At 41.3% G+C, this 19024-nt stretch overlaps 1 protein-coding gene across 4 annotated transcripts in view; it reads left to right on the top strand.

Moving 5' to 3' along the window:
* Positions 1-7855: 7855 nt before the first annotated feature.
* Positions 7856-19024, top strand: part of SFMBT1 (Scm like with four mbt domains 1) — an 89529-nt gene continuing 78360 nt past the window's right edge. For all 4 annotated transcript variants that reach the window (XM_018068580.2, XM_008923362.3, XM_018068581.2 and 1 more), the window contains exons 1-3: positions 7856-7969; positions 10063-10212; positions 12480-12574. The gene's annotated coding sequence lies outside the window, so the exon portion shown is untranslated. The remainder of the gene's footprint in view (positions 7970-10062; positions 10213-12479; positions 12575-19024) is intronic.

Raw genomic sequence — 19024 nt, 5'->3', positions numbered from 1 at the left:
GGCTTTTTAGAGCTCTGATCTCCTCACTACATTTTCTCTTTTCTCTGTGTTTGCAATTTAGCCTGCTTTAAAAAAAGTTAGTGCACTTGTGGTGCTGTTTGAAAAAAATTAGCCACCTTTGAAAAACAATGTGACTGTTCAGGTAGGGCTGGACAGAGTACAATACATAAGAAAATTCAGAGTAGTTTTAAAATCCAGGCGTGCTTCAACTTATTATGCTGTGGGACAGACCCGCTGCTGTGTGCAAAATCCTTTCTGGACTTCTGTAGTTTCTCCTGAAGTTGTCACTCTTCATGGCAACCCCTACCCACACTACTCTTGCATGTTGATCCCTGTTATAATTTATCAGTGTTACATCTGCCCCAGTCTGTACTCTGATTAAATTAGAATCCCATTAACCACAGTTGGCTGTCAGACAAAGGAAATGTCTGATCTTATTTTCAGTATAAGACATGCCCTCTGCTCTCCTGCACATCAGAAAATTTCCAAGGAGTGATAAGGCAGCAGTTTTGATAGGATTTCTACATTTCTCCAAGGATTTGTTGAATATGTGGCAGCTCGGTACCTGAATATTAGATTATTAAGTTGCACAGTGTGATGTATTGTGTATAAAGTACTTCCTGAAGAGCTGTCCACTCCTCCAGAGCAATCCTTCACAGAGCAGGCAGCAGCCACCCTCCAGTGAAGCCACAGCAGCAGGACATGGAGAAAGCCACCCCTTCAATCCATTAGAACAATCACACCAAAGGACACTGTGTCCTCTTTCAGGAGAAATGACAAACCCAGTTTGACATTCCTTTGAGAAGTACTGACAGGACCTGAATTTAAGGTGCTCTGTGTTTTTTTCTTTTTATTGAAAAAGGAGGGTGTCAGTAGAGCATTTTTCTCAATGACCATGAGCTGAATATTCCCTTCAGCATTTCTGATAAAGCCCACAAGACTCACCACAGTGTTGAAGGGATTCCAAGTCCTTATTCCTCAAATGTCATTTTGAGTGCAATAAAATTTGTTGTTTCAGCAACCTGCTCTAGTGGAAGTTGTCTCTGCCCATGGCAGGGGTGTCAGAACTGGGTGATCTTTAAGGTCCCTCCCAACCCAGGCCATTCTGTGATTCATGTTGAGGATATCTGGCAAATCATCAAAATCTCTTCTTACTTCCTACTGTGTTAATATTTGATATTTTCCTTTCCTTCTGCAATCTTCCCTTGAAATCAGGTTGCTTAACAGCTTAAACTCTTTAAAACAGTGTGTGCTCATTTTGTTCTCTTGGGCCATTTTATGCCTTCTGCTAAGCAGTAAAAGAACTAAAATACAAGATATTTTTTTTTATGTTCTCTCCTTAGTTGTGCATCCTTCAGGTTGGCCTCAGCTAATCTCTGGATTTCAGTGTCAAATATTATGGCATTTATCTGTAAAACTCATTTGTACTACACAACACTCCCGCTTGGGAAAATCCCCAAACCAAACCCTTTTTGTACCAGGTGTGTTCATTTTCTGCAATCAAAAAAAAAAACCTTGAGACCACTAAGCAGCTGCAACCTTTTCTATAGACCTTATTTATCTGATATTAGCTGAATTGTGTATTGTACTTTATAGGAACAGAAAGAAATCCCTGCTCTAAAGCAGGTGTCTGTGATGCCTGTAAATGTCAGTCAGCTCTTCCAGATCAAAAATTAATTGTGCACCCACCACGAGAAAGAGAGCAGGTTTGAAGCACTTATAATATTGAGCTCTGTCAGGTTATTAGGTTTTCACCTCAGGAAATTCAGCTCCAAATGCCATGCAACCTACCTTAGCTGGTCACTCTGGAGCATGTATGCAATAGACACAAAAAGTGAATAAAAATACATCAGGCACCCCCCACTGACAGCTATTTAATTACCAATCATTTGCTGCTCACACAGAGGAACAGCGTGTTGTCCTCTTGGGTGCTTCATTAGTACCATCCAATTTTGGCTGTGTCAAGGTTTATTCTGTGGTCAGTCCTTTAAGAACAGAAAAATCAAATATAATAAAAGTACAACCTGTAGCCTTGTAACTGTCAGGGTAGCAACTATTGCTCTGCTGAAATCAGACCTTCCAGCCTGGTTTTCACATGTTTATAGTTTCTTTTGTCGTTTCAAGCTATTTTGATGATAAGATGGAATTTAAAAAAAAAAAAAAATCAGGTTGTGTTGTTCTTGAACAGAGCGTTATGCCCAGAGCTTTGAGCTGCTCTGTCACCACGGACCTGTAGGGGATTCTAGTCATGCTCAAAGGATTAATCCCTCTGCTTGCATCCCCAGCATGGCTCACAAGTTGCTGTGGTCCTTCAGTCAACCCAAAGGTTAGTGAGTACCAAGGAGCATTACAGAAAGGCAGTGTTTGCAGATGATTTGAGATGAGAGAGCATCAGCTGTGATGCTGTGCCTCCTTCTCTTCCCTTGATTTAGGGCTCCATTCTGGCCAATGGAGTTTAAATAATCAGATCCCATTCTGTGTTCAGAAAGAATCAGATTAAAGTGAGGGCCTCCTTTAAAAAATCCTCGTTGGAGCACCTAGTAGGTTCTTGGGCCTCTTCTGCCATCATATTTTTGGTTTTCCTTGCTCAGCATGATAATTGCAATAGCTCCTGGATTTATATACTGGAAGGGGATTAACACATGCACATCACTGTCTTTCAGCAGGTGCAGTTTATGTTTATCTTCCTCCTGCTGCTGGTCCCATCTATTGATTTCCAGCTGCTGCCTTTCTACTTAAACCTTGCTGCAGAGAGATTTAGTCAAACGAAAGGTCCATACCTGATCTTTGGGAATGGCTCAAGATGCTTTAAATCTTCTCCAGAAACAGGACTCTGACTCTGTGCTGGAGCCACAATCATCTCATCACTTATTCCACCTGGCCAGCCCTGTTTATCACGTCATGGTCACTTAGGAAGGGTGGTGGCCCCAAGCAAACTGGGGTGCATCTGTTCTGAGCTACCTGTTTAGGCCACGTTTTGCTGGGAAGGAACTGAATGGAGAGTAATGCTTTGGGGTTTTTTGAGGACATGTCTGTATGCCACTGCAATACCTTCTGACCACTGTGAGCTCCAGATTTTTTTTCTGATTTTATTGAATAGTTGCCCCTTCATTTCTGTGGCATTGAATTGTTTTCTAGGTAGATGCTATGTGCTGTCAGCCACTCCAGGTCACCAACAGCTTCAATTGGCTTTACTGTCTTTTATGTTGCTGTATTTCCAGCCAAGCTCTGTGAATAATCATGGCATTTTGTTGTGGTCAAAGCACAGTAAGCTCAGGCTTTGCACCTGCACTCAGGAGCTTTGCTGTTAGTGACTAATTCTTTGAGGACTTTCTTTCCAGAGGCTCTGTGACAAGTTTCAGTGCTCTCTTGAAAGGTGCAGCCACCTGAGCTGGAGAAGGTCCAGGCTGGTATTCTTTTCTGTAGCTGGATCCTATTCCCAAGTTTGATGAAGGACTGATGCCAACACTGATGCTCAAACCCTGGAGCAGAAGCTGCCTACTGAGCTGCAGCACACAGAAAATGTCCTTTGGGAAATAACCACGTTGGGGATCGCTGCTGTTCTGTCTGGCTGTTGCTGTGCACTGGCACAGTGTTCCTGTGTTCTTGCTGAGCCAGTTGAGAAATGCACAGTACAGGCCATGCTGTAGCACTGCTGATTCTGTGCTTTTCTGCTGCTTGGTTTTACTCAAGATCACTTATCAGAGTGACTCTTTGGCTGGTTTGTTCCCTCGGCTGGTTTTAATTCTGTTTGGTGAGCCTTCTGGACACAGTGTTGATATGCACATACAGCACTAATTAAGTGGGGATCATGAAGTAAATTTATTTCTATAACCCAGAGAAAAGATGTTCAGAAGCATTTTTATACTCTGCTCTTTCATTAAGAATATGTACTCATCAAAGCAAAGTGTTTGTGGGAAGATTTTTATAAATAATGTCTTGGATCCAATTTTGATTAAACCTAGAGAGCTGCTGGATCAACCTCCTGAGTAACCAGCTACTGTTATTTAAGGTAAAAGTCTTGGGTTCAATTTCCTCTTTAAAATCAGCAGACCAGGAACTTGAATCCAGAACAAATTCTAAAATAAAAATCCTTATCTTTCCTTCTTCCATACTTTCACAACCTAAACCTCATCTTTTCCACAGCTTTTAAAGAAAAGCTTTGCTTGGCCTAAAAATCACCCATACAGAGCTCCAAGAACCAGGCTGAAAAGTTAATTGCAGCTTCTACTCTCCAATATAGCATTATTGATTGGAACACTTATTTAAAAAGTAGATTTTTTCCATACTCCCAAGCTTTATTGCCCAGACTGTCAGATTACTTTCAGAAATTACTAGCTTTGTACTCCACTCATCATTATAAATTCATTACCTGAGTTAATCTTGTTTTGTAGCAAATAAGTATAACCAGTATTATGTTCCTAGAAGTATTTCCAATCTTGCTTTGGCAAAACACTGTGTTTTTAATGGCTTGAAATTGTGTTTGAATCTTGTTGCAATTGAGATAGGAAGAACGCAATCTATAATACTTTTCATTTGCTATATCTACTCAAGTGCCAGCACTGTACTTTATAAAAATATTCCTATACCTGAGGTTATTACTGGCATCTCTATACTGAAGGAATAGAATATGTAGCACCTTTTAATTAGTCACCTACTGGGTTTTTTTCTGTCTTTCATGATGAAGGCAAATTCTAACTTTCTTTTCTGCCTCTTTTCCCAATTCAACCTGGCAGGCAAAGATTCACTACGGGAAATAACACCAAGTGCTTTCTCTGGGGATTCCTTTGCCTTGGCTGCTGGCTTAAAATCTTTTTTCCTAGTTTAAGGTCTGATTGAAAAAAAAAGCCATTCATTTCTAGTTTATGAAATTAAAGTAGAAAAATGCAAGGTGAGGGGGAAAGGCATTATCCAAAGCAAGCCATTAAATTTCACTGATTTCAGGAGTCACAGCATCCTTTTGAGATATTTGCTGTGTTCTAGTCATTGCAGAGGAGACAAACGCTTTAGTTAAGCCAGATGTCAGGTTTAGTGGAGCTGAGCAGTGTCTTACCCTCCCTGCCCAGCAGCACGTGAGTGACTTCAGAGCTCTGTCCCAGATCATGTATAAATGGTACCATGTTAAAGTGTTACCTTCTCATCTACAGATATCAGTATATCTCAGGGCCTGGTCTATCAGCTAAAAGTTTACAACAACCAGTTCAACTACTTGCATAAAAATTAGCACAAGGATGTTGGCACAGCTGCCAATATAGTGAGTTTGAAACTCTAAGACAGATGTGGTTACGCTCTGCATCCTAGTTGCTCTTCTTCCTTCTTGCTAAATACTCTAAATACAGAGACAAAGGTCTTCATTCAAGCTCTCTAATAAGGGAAGTTGTGAAAAAGCTACAATGACATGACTGTGAAGGCAAACAAACACATGCTTTCCAGACATCCATCTATTTGGTGACTGTGTCAGAGCCTCTAAAGACAGACAGAATCATGTTCACCACAGCCTTCATCCATGAGAAATACAGTGTCACTTGAAGGACCTTTTCTAAGCAAGCACAGTCCAGGGAACTCCGTAGCACAAGTCAAAATTGCCACCTTCTAAGATAGTCATGAATATTAAATCACACTCTTAAATGATCATATAGAAGTTGCCCTGCCTTGCTAAATAAATTAACTTTTCCTCTGTATTCAATCTCTTTGGGTGAAATAGATTTGTTGCAGTGGCTTGGTTTTGTTAGTATATCCAAGAGTCAACACAGGTCAGTGAGCAAACTGAATTGTCATCTGTCTGCGTGAACCAGAATTGCTCTCTACATCTTCATCCTCAGTGAGCCTGGGGAGTCAGAACAACCCTGCTCAGCCCAGCCTGTCTTCTCTAATGCACAGGCAAAGGGGCTTTCTGGGTGCTGGTATCAACCATGCTCACAGCAAATGGCTCCTCAGGTACAGCCAGTGCTCCTTGGCTTGTCCAATCTTTGTAGAACCACTTTGCACAGTGAAAGGAAATTGTTTTTCACTTTTGTATTCTCTAACCGACATCAAAAGTGATTTCTGAGATTAATGCAGTATAAAATTTTAACTCCCTTTGTATAGCTTCCCTCTTTTTAGACAGGAAAGGTTTTGTTCTCATCTATAGTGTGATGTACTTTGGCAAAAGCGATCTTATTCTTTTTATCAGTGGCAGCTTGGGATGGGCATAATATTTACAAATGATGCCATGAACAAGTTATGCAAATCACCCAAATGAGAACCAGTAAGCTTTTATATCCTGCCAAACAATCATGTATTGTAGAAATACCACATTTTACAGTCAATTTGAGAAATGTTTTAGAGACTTTAAAACATTAGTGCCCTATTATTCATATTGCTCAACATATATAAGAAGATTTGTTAGTACCATGAGTACAAAAATACAAACCTTTGGAATATGAAGGAAAAAATAACTGTAATAGATTTTAAAAACCTAAGTGACTTTGAAAAGCTTCTTGGAAGTTCATAACACTGTCAATTTTTTAAAGATCTTGTCTAAAATTGAAAACCTGTATGACTGCAAAGAGGCAATCTGTGCCTTTCTACTAGTATAAAAATACCATTTCTTAGTGCATGTAAATGAGCCATTATAAAATAAATCAGCAAAAAGTAATGGATTCTCTTAACCTATTAAGCTCTCCAAAGGGCTCATCTACACTGCAGAATTCACAAGTGTCTGAACTGAGCTAAGGATCAGTGACTGCACGGCCACACTGACTGTGATTTTTAACATTGTTCCACCTTCCCTTTGGCAGTGTCCTGAAAAGCATCATTTTTAGCAGGTTCTGACTACCCAAAGCAGAGTTCCTGGGAATCACATATCCCAGGGGGATTTGCAAGACCCCCTCCTTTCTTAATTCACTGTGGGGCTACTAGTGAAAGACCAAAGAAGCCAATTTAGCTCGTCAGCTTCTACACTATCATTACCTTATTTTTAAGTAATTTATCTGAATTTTGAGGCACTATTGAATTATTTGTAAGCTCTAATTTTTTCATCTTAAAAGGGGTGTGTGGGTTCTTGGATTGGAAAAATAGCACAAGTTTTCCCTTAGAAGGGAAATTGCTAATGACAGTAATAACCCACAAAACTATTCTCTTTAGACTGAAGGAACAAAAGAACATCTTGGGGGGGGGGGCAGGAATAAGCAGCAGCAAATATTTAACTGATAGTAACAGTGAATTTGCGGGAACTGCAAAATAATAACTTTTTTAAAATCTGTTCCCATGAGAGTTTTTTTCAGGCAAAACTGTTTTCATGCCATATTACATCTGAAATCCTTACAACAGCTTCCTACCTGCCCTGTAAAGAGCTAATAGACAGGGCTTGTTTTTTTAAAGCTCTTCTAAGTCTCCATCTCCCTGCTGGACTTTATTTAAAAGGTTACTCTTTATTTAAGAGAGTGCCAGTGCCTCTTTCCTCATGTTTTACTGTTTTTGTACTGAGCGCGATGCCCTTGGTTTGCGTAAGGCAGGTGGTGTGTGTCCTTTTCCTAGAAGTGCACTATTTACTGCTGGGGAAAGGCAGAACTGGGGATTTTCTACCCTTGGTTTTCCACTAAGTCTTTTCGGTTAAGGGCACGCGATAATTTTGGTTTGACCCAAACCGCGACAAAAGCACCTGGGCTGGGCGAAGCACGGCCAGGCCCTGCCGGCTGTGGGCACACGGGGAGGGCAAGGGGGGACATTTCAGAGGTAAAAACCAATGCCCAGCATTAAGTCTGAGGTTGGGAAGAGGGGGTGAGGGATGCCCGTTCACACGGTAAAAGCAGTGTGGGGAAAAACGTTGTGTGTGAGGGGCATCAGGACAGTTGGCGGGTGAGGGGACGGGAGGGGCCATCTTGGCCCTCAGGCCGGAGACGCGTCCATGGGCAACCGCTGGAAGTGGGACCTGTCCCTTTCCAGAGCCTTCTCCTCGGCAGGGCCCTGGAGGAGCAGTGCCAAGGGGGTAACTGAGCCCAGTGAGGGGTTTGTGTAGTGCAAATCTTTGTGTAGTACATTTAAATATTGCACCTCCTTGTACCCCGAGGGACCACAGGGCCTCTCTAATGGCGTCTTCTGCACTTTTCCATGTTCATAAAATATCCTCCCACATTGTTGCACGGGGGTGTTGGGTGTTCCCAATCCAGTGAGACCCCTGCCCACTCTCCTGCCCATACCAGCCATGTGTTTGCAATACCTTCATTTGTTAGGTCTAAGTGTTGGGGCCAAATGAGAACATTACCTCTCTATGAAGCACCCCAAAAGTTTTTGGCACTGAGGAAGTAACTATTGCACTTAGATCTGCTGGCAGTTATATTGTGAGCTATTTCACCAGTGCTGTGGCATGTGCAATATATATTGTGCGTGTTCCAGAGACAGGAGGGATGATGAATGGGTAATGTGTGCCCTGCTTTCTGCTTCTGTTGATAAGTGACTGATAAAGCTGACAAATAGCTGGATTAAGTAAACAGAGCCTACATAACTCATTCAAAGCGCATAACTGTTTACAAATTATCAATTGTTATCTGCACAGTTGTGAGTTAGGAATGATGTATCCCATTCCGGTGTAGAAATAATGGGACAGTGATTATGTGTATCAGGTATGTGAACAGTAAAACTGGCCCTCTGACAGCGCTCATCCTCAGGACAAGGACTGGCAAGAAAAAGAAATGTTGTTTGGACCAAGTGCAGCAGTTTTTGACTCCAGAAAAGAACAAGAATCTGAATACAATAGAGGCTTCGGGATTTGGCTCCTAAATACAATCAGAATAATTTTTAAGCTCGTTTAGAAGCTATTATAACTAGTTACTACTCAAGGACCAATTTCCATCTCATTCCCATGAGTAGTGTTTGCAGAAAATGTAGAATGTGTGTCTTTTTATTAGAACAGGAAGAAATGCCTGCTAATATAATACCACTTCATTTCATAGTTCACTGTAGAATGAGAATGGGATTTCAGAGCTGCTGATGTTTTAATCTCATGTTTCCTTGTCCAAAGTAAAAAGCTGTGTACAAGCAATGTCAAGTTAAACAGTTTTAGTTCATCAGTGGCTGTGTCATATTTGTAGCACATGTTAAAGGTGGGGGAGGGTTTATGCTCTGCTCTGTATGATCAAGTGCTTGCTTTTAATTTAGTGAGTCATCTCTGCAACATCCTGATAACAAAACATGGCTTCAGATTCCTGAGATAGCACTGAGTGCCAATTGCACATCAGAGGGAAAATAACTTGGCTTGCAATAGCCTGGATTGATCCACAAAGAAAGAGGTTATAAACTGTAATGGAAGTGCTGACACAACCAAAGGCGATAATACACTTCAGTACAGCTCTTAGCGAGAGGGTGCCCGCGGCTCTCAAGGGTCTCGCTGCGGCCGGACCACTCGTGCTGGAGCAGAGCTTTCAGCGGGGAATTGAGGTGATGCGTGAGAGCTCATGGGTGCGCTCCCTCTTGGGGGTTTGGCACCCTCTGCTGTCCAGTTTTTGAACAAAAAAACCCAAAAAAAACCCCCTAGAAATTGGACTATGCAAGAGACATAAAGGAGCAAATCAAAGCCTTAACTGAGTAATTTTGGCAATCAACCCCTCGCACTGTCTTCCTGCAGCAAACAGTGAATGTTAAAACCAAATATGTTTTTCTTGCTTCACAATAGTAGTTGCATCATTGCATTGACTCTGTTTCTCACAAACAAGCTGACCGAGCCTCGGCTCCTGTTCCCACTGTAAGGCTTCCTGACCATTCAGGTTGGATGCAAGCAAAGCACAAAGGCTCTGGTGCTGGAGGGGTCTCAGATATGCAAGGAGAGGCTTTTTATGCCTCAGCAAGGTCTCTGTGCAATTGTCACAGAGTTAACACAACCCTTCCACAGTGGAAATGCAGTGGAAACAAGCGGGTTCATACCTAACATCTGGCATGACTGTTCTTGCTACACGAGCATCTTGTGCTGCAGCTGATAGTGCTGAAAATTGCGTAGGGCACCTTATGCATGTTTTAGCTATTTAGCTAAATGTTTATTCACTCCAGTTTTTTTTGGAAACAAGTAACAAATGCTTTCTTTGACAGAGAGACACAGAGCTTCGCTTCTGCAACAGAAACATGGAACACCTGGCTCTGCAGTAAGGGGAATTTAAACCTAAGAGCTCTGGAAAACAGGAGGCCCGTTTCTATTGTTTGACTATCTCCACTGAAGAGCTCCTATATTTGATTGACAAGGTAAAAAATATTCTGTATAGTAGGCATGGCAGCCTGTAGGAAACAGCCGCTGTTTGTTCCTTATGTATTTCACTTTTTGGATCTGCATTTGCACACTGTATTCAAGATAAAAAATAGAAATTTATCAACCAGATCTGCAACACACACAGTGCCAGTCTTCCCTTAATAGGACACCAGAAAACCAAAGCTGTGCTTCCCATTAGAGGTCCTTCAATGGCTTCAATTATTAAACGGTTTCAGTTATGGCTTTATGAGTTTTCAGTTATCTGTGGCCTCAAGTATGAAATCCATTGCAAAAGTAGGACAAAGCACTGTTCTTCTGAGAGCACAGAGAGCTAGATCCTGACAGACACTGCTGCATTCCCTCTCAGGTTAGCTCAGGTTCTGAGTCATGTGCCTCTGGCAGTGGCCTGGACTCCGGAACATGTAGTGAGGCACGTGGTGTGGTTCTGTACAGCCTGGGGGTGCCTCCCCTGTACCAGCCAGGGCCAGCACCCCCTTGCCCTGCATGCCCTGGAGCTGTGTGCTTCTCAGGGTACAAGTTCAACTGAAGGCTTTTCTCCTGTGCCTGTGCCTGTGCCTGCTAATGTCCACTGTGTCCCTAGGGAAAAATAATTGGAGAATGCAGCTATATGGCAAATTGCTACTTGTTCCTCTTATGTTTCACTTCACTCCAGCAGTCTCCATGCTGCTTCCTTAACAAAGCATAAATGGATTTACTAATCAACTGCTTTTCTTTCCATACCCACTCTGCTTCTCCTCACATCTTCTCAGACCGGGGATTTTAGCTAAAAACTCAGAATGCTCATACTCATTCCTATTAGAAGAAGAAGAAAATACACTCATTGTAAGAAATTCCACTTTTGGAAATAGCTTTGTTTTTCTTTTTTTTGCTGCAACAACCACAATGTTCTAAATAGATTGCAGCTTTTCACATTCAGTCTCAATAGGAAATAAAATGGAGGAAGTGCAGAAGGCAGCACTGGCATGATTTGCATATAGTCTTTGAAAACAAACATCGAGTAGTGGCAACTGAGAACCAGCTTTATATCAGGCTCCTGCTGCAGAAGTGTTCAAGTCAAAGAAAGAAAACATGACCTTGTGGAAAGATAAACCTCAATCTAGTGTTTAGCAGGAAAAAAAAATAAAAAGAAACTGTTTATTTTAAAAAGGAAAAAGAATTAGATAGAAACCTGAGTGGTGGGAAAATGCTAAATAAAACTCAGAATCCTTATTTGAGATCTCCAGTGGGTGGAAGCCACACTACCCAGTGCTGCCTGTGCATGGGGCAGTCTGGTGCTGAGCTATATATTCAACCACAGATTGGTTTCCCCAAGCATCAGCCAAGACATAGTTTTTATTGATTTATTTTGCTATCTTCCCACTGCAGTGATAGGATGACAAAAGAACCACCTGTGGGTATCCTAATATATCTAATGCCAGCGGATTTTCAGGTTGAATAAAAACAATAAATCTTTCTAGGCATAAAGGGGAGACTGCAAGGTAAGTTAATTTGGGAAACTAAAGAGCATGATTTAGGAATATTGGGTTTGTTTGAATGGATCAGACTGGTCCTCCTGGCTTCCTAACTTCTCCTCAGAGATAGTTTTTAACAAATGACACACAAGAAGACAAAATAAGCCCCAAAATAGTTAAGTGTTCAGTGACACTTCAAGGGACTGGCCTGCCTTCTGACAGAGTAGCAATAACTGTGTTACACCAGAGAGCAAAAGGTCTGATTCTCACTGTGTTATGCACATTACAAGTGTTCCAAAAATTAGGTGGCATTTCCTAAAGAACCCAGGTACAACACAGGAACTCATGGCTGTGCTGATCACTTCATCTATCATAGGACACAGCCTGTATTTTCCCTGAGGCAGTACAGTTAGATTTGTTGTGCAACTTCCTCTTAAATTAAAGGAAAAAATGAATAAACATGTAAACCTGTTCAGCTGCTTAATATATTCACAAATCAAGGCTAAAACAGTAGCTAGTCAAAGATGGTGTAGAGTCTAGCACACCAGAAAACAAAGTTCTCTTTCTCTGCAGTTCTTCCAAAGGGTTTTCCTGTCTCCTCACTTCCATGAGCAGGCCAAACTTGTAGGCTGCTCCTAAAAATGCATATTAAGCCATCATGGTAATATAAGGCTCTTTGGCTCTAATCTATTTCAAACCAGTGATTTTACACTCTTTTGAGCTTTCTGCTAGCAAAAGCTTCCAGATTAACACCCCTCTGAGACTGTGCTACTCTGCTTTCCCCTGAACAGGTCCAGCATGGGCTGCAGTGGCTGAAGTTCCCTACCAGTGCTGCTTTGCTGATGTATCTCAGCCCTGACCCATTCTTGGCAGTGCATCTGGGAAGGTCAGTTTTTACTTTATAGGAATTTCAACTCCTGGCATCTGCATTGTATTTCTGTGTCTAAATTTTGATTCTGACTACAGGAATGTAGGCAATCTTCTTAATCCTGATCTTAAATTTTTGATCATTATACTACAAAATGATATATACCTGAGCACTGCTATAAATGTAGCTCAGGGATGCAGTTTTGAATGATCTGGGAAAATGTCTAATATATTTACACTTCTTTAGATTGCTTAAAGGAGCATAAATAAAGGCTCAGTATATCTGCCCCTGAAACCCCAAATAATATTGGCAGTGGTTCCTCTGTAAAGTCAAAGCAGTAACACAAACATGCCGACTTCTGCACCTTTCTCAGACACAGGAAAAAAATGGAATTGAAGGTATAAGGGCTCAGGAGATATTTCAAGGAAAGCCAATAAAAGAGAAAAGCTAGAAAGTGACACTCACCAATAACAGGATTCTTAAAGCCTCAAATTCGATAAACCCACAAACCAAAAGAAATTAAGCAGGCTGTGCCACTTCAGGACATCATGCTATGGGATTTTAACAAGATTCATGGGTATTTAAAAGTAATGGCATAAATTGGTTATTTAAAGTCAATATTGATTTGTTGCCAGATTCTGCATATCAACAATTGCACTTGAGTGTCCATTTACTTTGCTCAGAAATAAATATTCCTGCCCAGCTGCACGTGCTGGTTGGAAGAGAATCAGTTTTCACCACTGGCAAGGGGACAGGTTGTTATCTCAAGCCACATGGTTCATTGATTTATCAGTGGTGGTGTAAATACAGAAATTTATAGGAATGCTGTCAAAATCATTTACTTAAAGCTTTTTTTGGAAGAAGAATGATAGCATGCTCCCAGGTAAGAGTGCAAGAGGCTTTTTGAGTATTTGGGCCTATTAGCTGGTTGAGGTAAATTATCTCCATTTGATGTTTCTGGCTGGCAGAGTTAATTTATTTGTACAAAAGTGTTTAATGATGCAGGGAGATTGTTATTGGTGGTTTAATTATTGTTTTGATCAGAGCTTCTGTATGGGTGGTAGTACTCCTAATAAGATAATCATACTTTTTCATCTGTTAATGAGTCTTTGGAGTATTCCCAACACAGTTTTAAGTCTTAGTTGTTTTCCCGCTCTTGGTTTAATTTCTGTGTTTCATTTGGCTTGCATAATGAAACAAGATGGGCTGCTTTACTGCTGTTTATAATCAGTCTTCCTAACAGGGTTTTACTGTGCTTGGGTTGATCGGGATTTTCCAAAACTGCATAATCATTTCTAATCTGGGATGGGGGGTGGAAGAAATCACTTTGCCTGTAAATTGAAACAAATTAATTGGGTTTTTGTTCTTAGGTAGATTATAATATTGGTTTTGCACAATCTCGTTGTGGTATCTAAACTTTATCACTAAAAAGCATGTTGTCTGCCTCTCTTTTCCCTCTATAGCTCTTAAAAAAAAACCCCAAACATTCCCTGTATCTTCTCCTACAAAGACTTGTGTACAAGTGTTAAGTTGAGTTGTATGAGAAGCTGGAAAGTAGATAGAAATGTTAAGAGGAGAACCATAAGAGAGCAAAGTTAATATCATATAATCACAGGAGCTTTGCCTTTCTCTGCAGATGAATATTCTAGTTCACATAGTATCTTCTTTAAGGAGTATTTATATACTCAATTTTCACTCAATTTGTGACCATACTTGCTTTCTCTCTGCTTCACTTTTTATTCTGAGATTATTGGATTACTGGCTCTGATTTGTTTGGAAGTCAGCATTGGCTCTCTTGCAGTACTGTGCATGCAGAGACAGCCCACACTGCAGAAATATAAAAGCCATGGGGTCATGAAGAAGCAAGTGGTGCCTGAGTGTTCTGTTGCCACAAGCACAAACAATATTTCAGTCCTCCATAATAGTTATACAGGTGCCTACTACAAAAATTATACTGGAAGAAGGTGACAGTTAGCAAATTCCTTCTTCTCCTCTGGAATTTTCTCGTCCTCTTTGATGCTGTGGAAAAAGAAATGTACTTAAGTAGTAACAGAAGTGCTCCCAGTCCAGCTTTACCTTCAGAGCTGGATGGTGGCTTTTCATTAGGTCATTGTCAGACTCTCTTTGGAACTGCTTCACTGTTTCTTATGTGATGGGATGTTTCACCTGTGCCATCTCACAGAGCTTCCAAAGGCAACAGGAGGTGCATAGAGGTCTGGTAACATTCTGGAGATTAGTTACCAAAAAAGGAAAAGAAAGGACCAGAATGAACCAGATTAGAGAGGAATAGGACTTCTTGTATTTCATCAGGTATCACAGATCTTCAGAGTTAGCAGTAATTTCCTACTTGTTACACAGTCAGCTGTGGAAAGGGCATCAATCACATCTGCTTATAAGGTACTTGGGAAAACTGCAGGATTACTCACAGTGTCTTTCCCCATCTCTCCCAGGCTTTAGCCTGAAAAGTTATTCCCTCTCTGTTGTGACCTGTATAATGTGTCTTAGACATGCAAAGCATTCAACAGTGTTAACTAAGAAAAAATTATGAAGATTTTCATAGCATGGCAAGTATCCTAATATCTTAATTATTAACATGTGAACCTGGGGAACACAGCTAACACTGGACCTCATATATAGGGAGCTGTTGTACAAGTACAAATTAAAGCAAAACCTCTCTGAAAAGCTAAGTCTAAATAGACTAAACAAACTTCAGGGCAAAAATACACATGTAAAGTGAACAGCATCATGACTGGCAAAAGTCAGGTTTCTTTCACAAATTTGTTTTTCTTACAATGATGGGAATCAATCTGTAGAGCAAAATAAACCAAACAACCCAAGTGAGGTACAATAGACACTAAAGGGAAATAATAAAAATTGGATGTACAGCAGTCAGGAGAAATGAAAAAGAAGCAAGAATGCAGATGGAAAAAGCAGTCAAGCATAAAGGACCATGTGCAAAAGCTGAATGGGAGAGAAGGTGGAAGCTGGGTGTCCCATTCTGTGGGGACCAGTTTCCAGATGCTTTCTGCTGCTGCTGCTGCCAGCTGAATGTCTAACTAAAGGCCCTGTAGCCTTTTTTTTTATCACTTACTCTAAAATGACTGAAAAGAGAGTTACATGGACCCTGAAGCCTCCTTGTGCAAAGTCTGGAGTCTGGAAACCAGAAAGCAAGCAGTTGGGGAAGGGAGATATGGAGCAAACTGCTTGGATCTGTTTCTTCCCTCCATCCTGCAGCTGAACCTGATCAAACACACCTTCATGCCAATGAAATGCCTTTGAAAGAGAGCTGTCTCTAATATTTGAAACAAAGGGAAGGGTTGCCTCAATAACTATTAACATCCCCAATGTCCAAGCTGCCAACACATCTGGCACCTGCTGCTAGTGGTGGGAGCATCTTTAACAAGGCCACTGAAGGAGAGAGATGGTCTGAATTGCACTTGTGTGCCACCAGCACACTTCTGCAACAGCAAAGGGAAGAGTTCGAGAGGCTCTTCCCTTGTATTTGTGTTATGGTTCCTTTGAGGATTAACAGATTGTCTCTCGCAGGGCTGTCAGCTGAGCCTTTCACCAGCTTGAACACTGACATAATTTTCAGGCTAACCAAAGTCTGAAAACAGGAAGAGCAAAGCAGAAGTCCAGGGATGTCACTCAGTCACCCACAGGAGGTTATTATCTGGGTTAGAGTTAGTCCAATTCACTGGCCACAGAAATGGCAACTGCAAATACTTCAGTGGAGGTCTCTGGTTATTATCCCAGAAGTATGAGTTGTTGCCCTTGGGAACAGTGGAGAACATTGAAGTTTAAAAAGTCTTTGGCAAATGTGCTTTAACACTGGAGTAAAATACTGTATGTTTTGGAAGACGACATGGAGTTCTAAGCTAAACACCAACAGCATTTGCTGAGACAGTCCCTATAGTTATGGAAAACTTAATGAATTCAAACCACTGTGTCGAGTCAGACTAACTCGAGTTGGTCTCAGCTCCCCTTTGGGCATCCTGGGCTGTGTTGATCTGCCCTGCAGCTCTTGTAACATCCCTATTTCCTTCACAAATACCAACTTTTGCCCCATTAAGAGGTTGAGTTGCAGACACGGGTCACAACGGGCCTAAGGATTTCAGAAGTAGTCTTGAATTTCCTATGTAAGGCACAAATAGTAATTCCAGTAAGACCAGTACCTGGTACTCATATGTCTGGGTTAGCTCTAGTCTCACAAACTTTACACGAGCAAATCTTCTACTCTAGAAGTAGGGACAAAACGTTTTAACCAACTTGTAACTAATTTGAACTGATGTATCTGTAACTCAAAGCAATCACCTCTGTGTTTTGCTCCTGCAGACACTTGCAATATTTCTGTAACTGAATTATGCCCACTGAAGGGGAATGCTTTGCTGCATGAGTTACATTTCAGTACAGGCACAGAATTGCAAACCCACACTGGTCCTGTTCTCAGCACAGGAATGTAGGGCTTGAACCTGCTGTCTGTGCACAAAAACGTTCGGTGGAGTCAGAGGGACTTCTTGGCACTTGCAGTCTATAGGAGTGTGGTCCTACTTAATTTAACAAAACAAAACCAAGCTGAATGTTTCACTGAAATGAGCAGAAACCCCTGATTGGGGAAACTGTCTGGCACTTAAATCTGGATATTGATTACCTAACACTGTTCACACATCTTGAATACTTAAGCTTCAAAAAAGGTTTTTCTTAATATGAGAGAACCACAGAAGGAAAAGGTAGCTAGCAATATATGGGACTTACTGGTTCAAGGACTGAAGATTTAGGGAAAATTTAGAATCTGTCTTTAATCACTTCATGTAAAGAAGGAAAATAAATTTTTAATTATTAGGAGACTGATGATCCTAAAAGACACGTGGCTTATTTTACATGAAGCATTCCAATTTAATTTTGTAGAAGAAATGGCCTACCATAGTCTGCATCAAAACTAAAACTAGTTCTAAAATACAGTAGGAGGTTGTAGAGAAACAGGTGAACCATGGCAATGGTAGCTTTGGTTGAAGAAATGGGGCCTGCTGAGAAATTTGTGGGAAGCCTGGAGCCGGGAAGTTTCACAGGAGCTCAGGAGCAGAGCAGGCTGCTTTACAGGAAAGCATTTGCCACCTTTCTCCTGGGGCCAAAGGTGTGGGCAGGTTGCACAGAGAGCGAGCTGCTGGAAAAGGGGAAACCTTTGAGCAGGCTGGATGATAAATAACTTTAAAAATAGGACGAGAGGCTTTTTTTTTTAAGGCATAGTATCTTGAACTGCTCTAGCACAATTGATGAAGATGATCTATTGCCTGGAGTACCAGAAATGGGTTGGAATATAACAGCAAGAAGTCATGCACTTAAAGATTAATTAGAATAACTGCAAGTAAGCTCAGAGGTTCATCAAATGTGAGATTACAAGAGGAGGAATCCAGGTACCTTATTGGTTGTAGGATAACTATGATGCCACTGTAATGTGGTCTTAAAAATGCTAATGTATTCTGGGATGCATCGAGTGAAGTATTTTCAGTAGACGGTGAGGTATTAATATCATGGTACAAGGCAGTTGTTAAGACCTTGTTTAGAACAGTGCACTCAAGGTAGAAGCTATAGAGGACATTGGAAGAGTAGAAAACCTATTTGGAGAGAAGATTAAAAACAAAGCAGAAAGACCAAGAAAAGATGATCTAATTGCTATTTTATAATTGCTAATACATTTGAGGTAAATAGCAGAGAGGCAAAATTATTTAATTTGGAGGGCAAAAATGGTGAAGAACAAATGGCTATAAATTGGTAGTGAATACATTTACACTGGAAATTAGGACGTTTCTAGTTTCAGAAAAGTGGATGCTAGAAAAGTCTTAAAGATAGAAGCAAGACACCGTGGCTGTCTGAAGGCAGAGTGTGTCTGAAGGTGCTGGGTGTCTTGTGTATCACCATTCCTGTCAAGGGGATATAAGGAGGCTTAATCCCCGCGTGATTAAGTGTGTATTTGCAGTGTGTTAGTCCCGTGTTTCAGGAGGTTTGTTGACATGCTAGAAGGTCCAGAAAGATTCAGCTTGCTTTCCGTGCCTTTTTAACCTCCGAATCACCAGATGACACAAAGTTAACGTCTCGCGGAGCTGGCCAGGCGAAGGTTCTGTAAACAGCTGCTCTTCTGTGAGTGACGATTAATGGGACACAGAAGTCAGCGTGCAGTGGCAAAACGGACCTTTTAGGTGTCTCACGGATCAGACCGGTGTGGATCACGCTTCTTTCTCTATATTGTTTGTTTCCTCCCGAGCGTTCTGAAAAGGGCACGTTTCTTGCGCTTGCCGGACCGAGAACTTTGTGATACTTGACTTTTGCGTTTTTCTTCCTGTTGCACACTAGTTTGGGGCTGCTGCAGAACAAGTCCGCAGTTTCTCAGAGGCCGTGCTTTGGGAGGGGGGGGGATGCCGTGCCTCGCGATGGGCGCGGAGCTGTTCTGGGGGACTCGGGGACACGGGC

This window comes from Manacus vitellinus, unplaced genomic scaffold (genome assembly GCF_001715985.3).
Source record: "Manacus vitellinus isolate BGI_N305 unplaced genomic scaffold, ASM171598v3 scaffold_14_pilon, whole genome shotgun sequence".
Classification (NCBI taxonomy): domain Eukaryota; kingdom Metazoa; phylum Chordata; class Aves; order Passeriformes; family Pipridae; genus Manacus; species Manacus vitellinus.
This window is presented reverse-complemented; position numbering and strand designations above follow the sequence as displayed.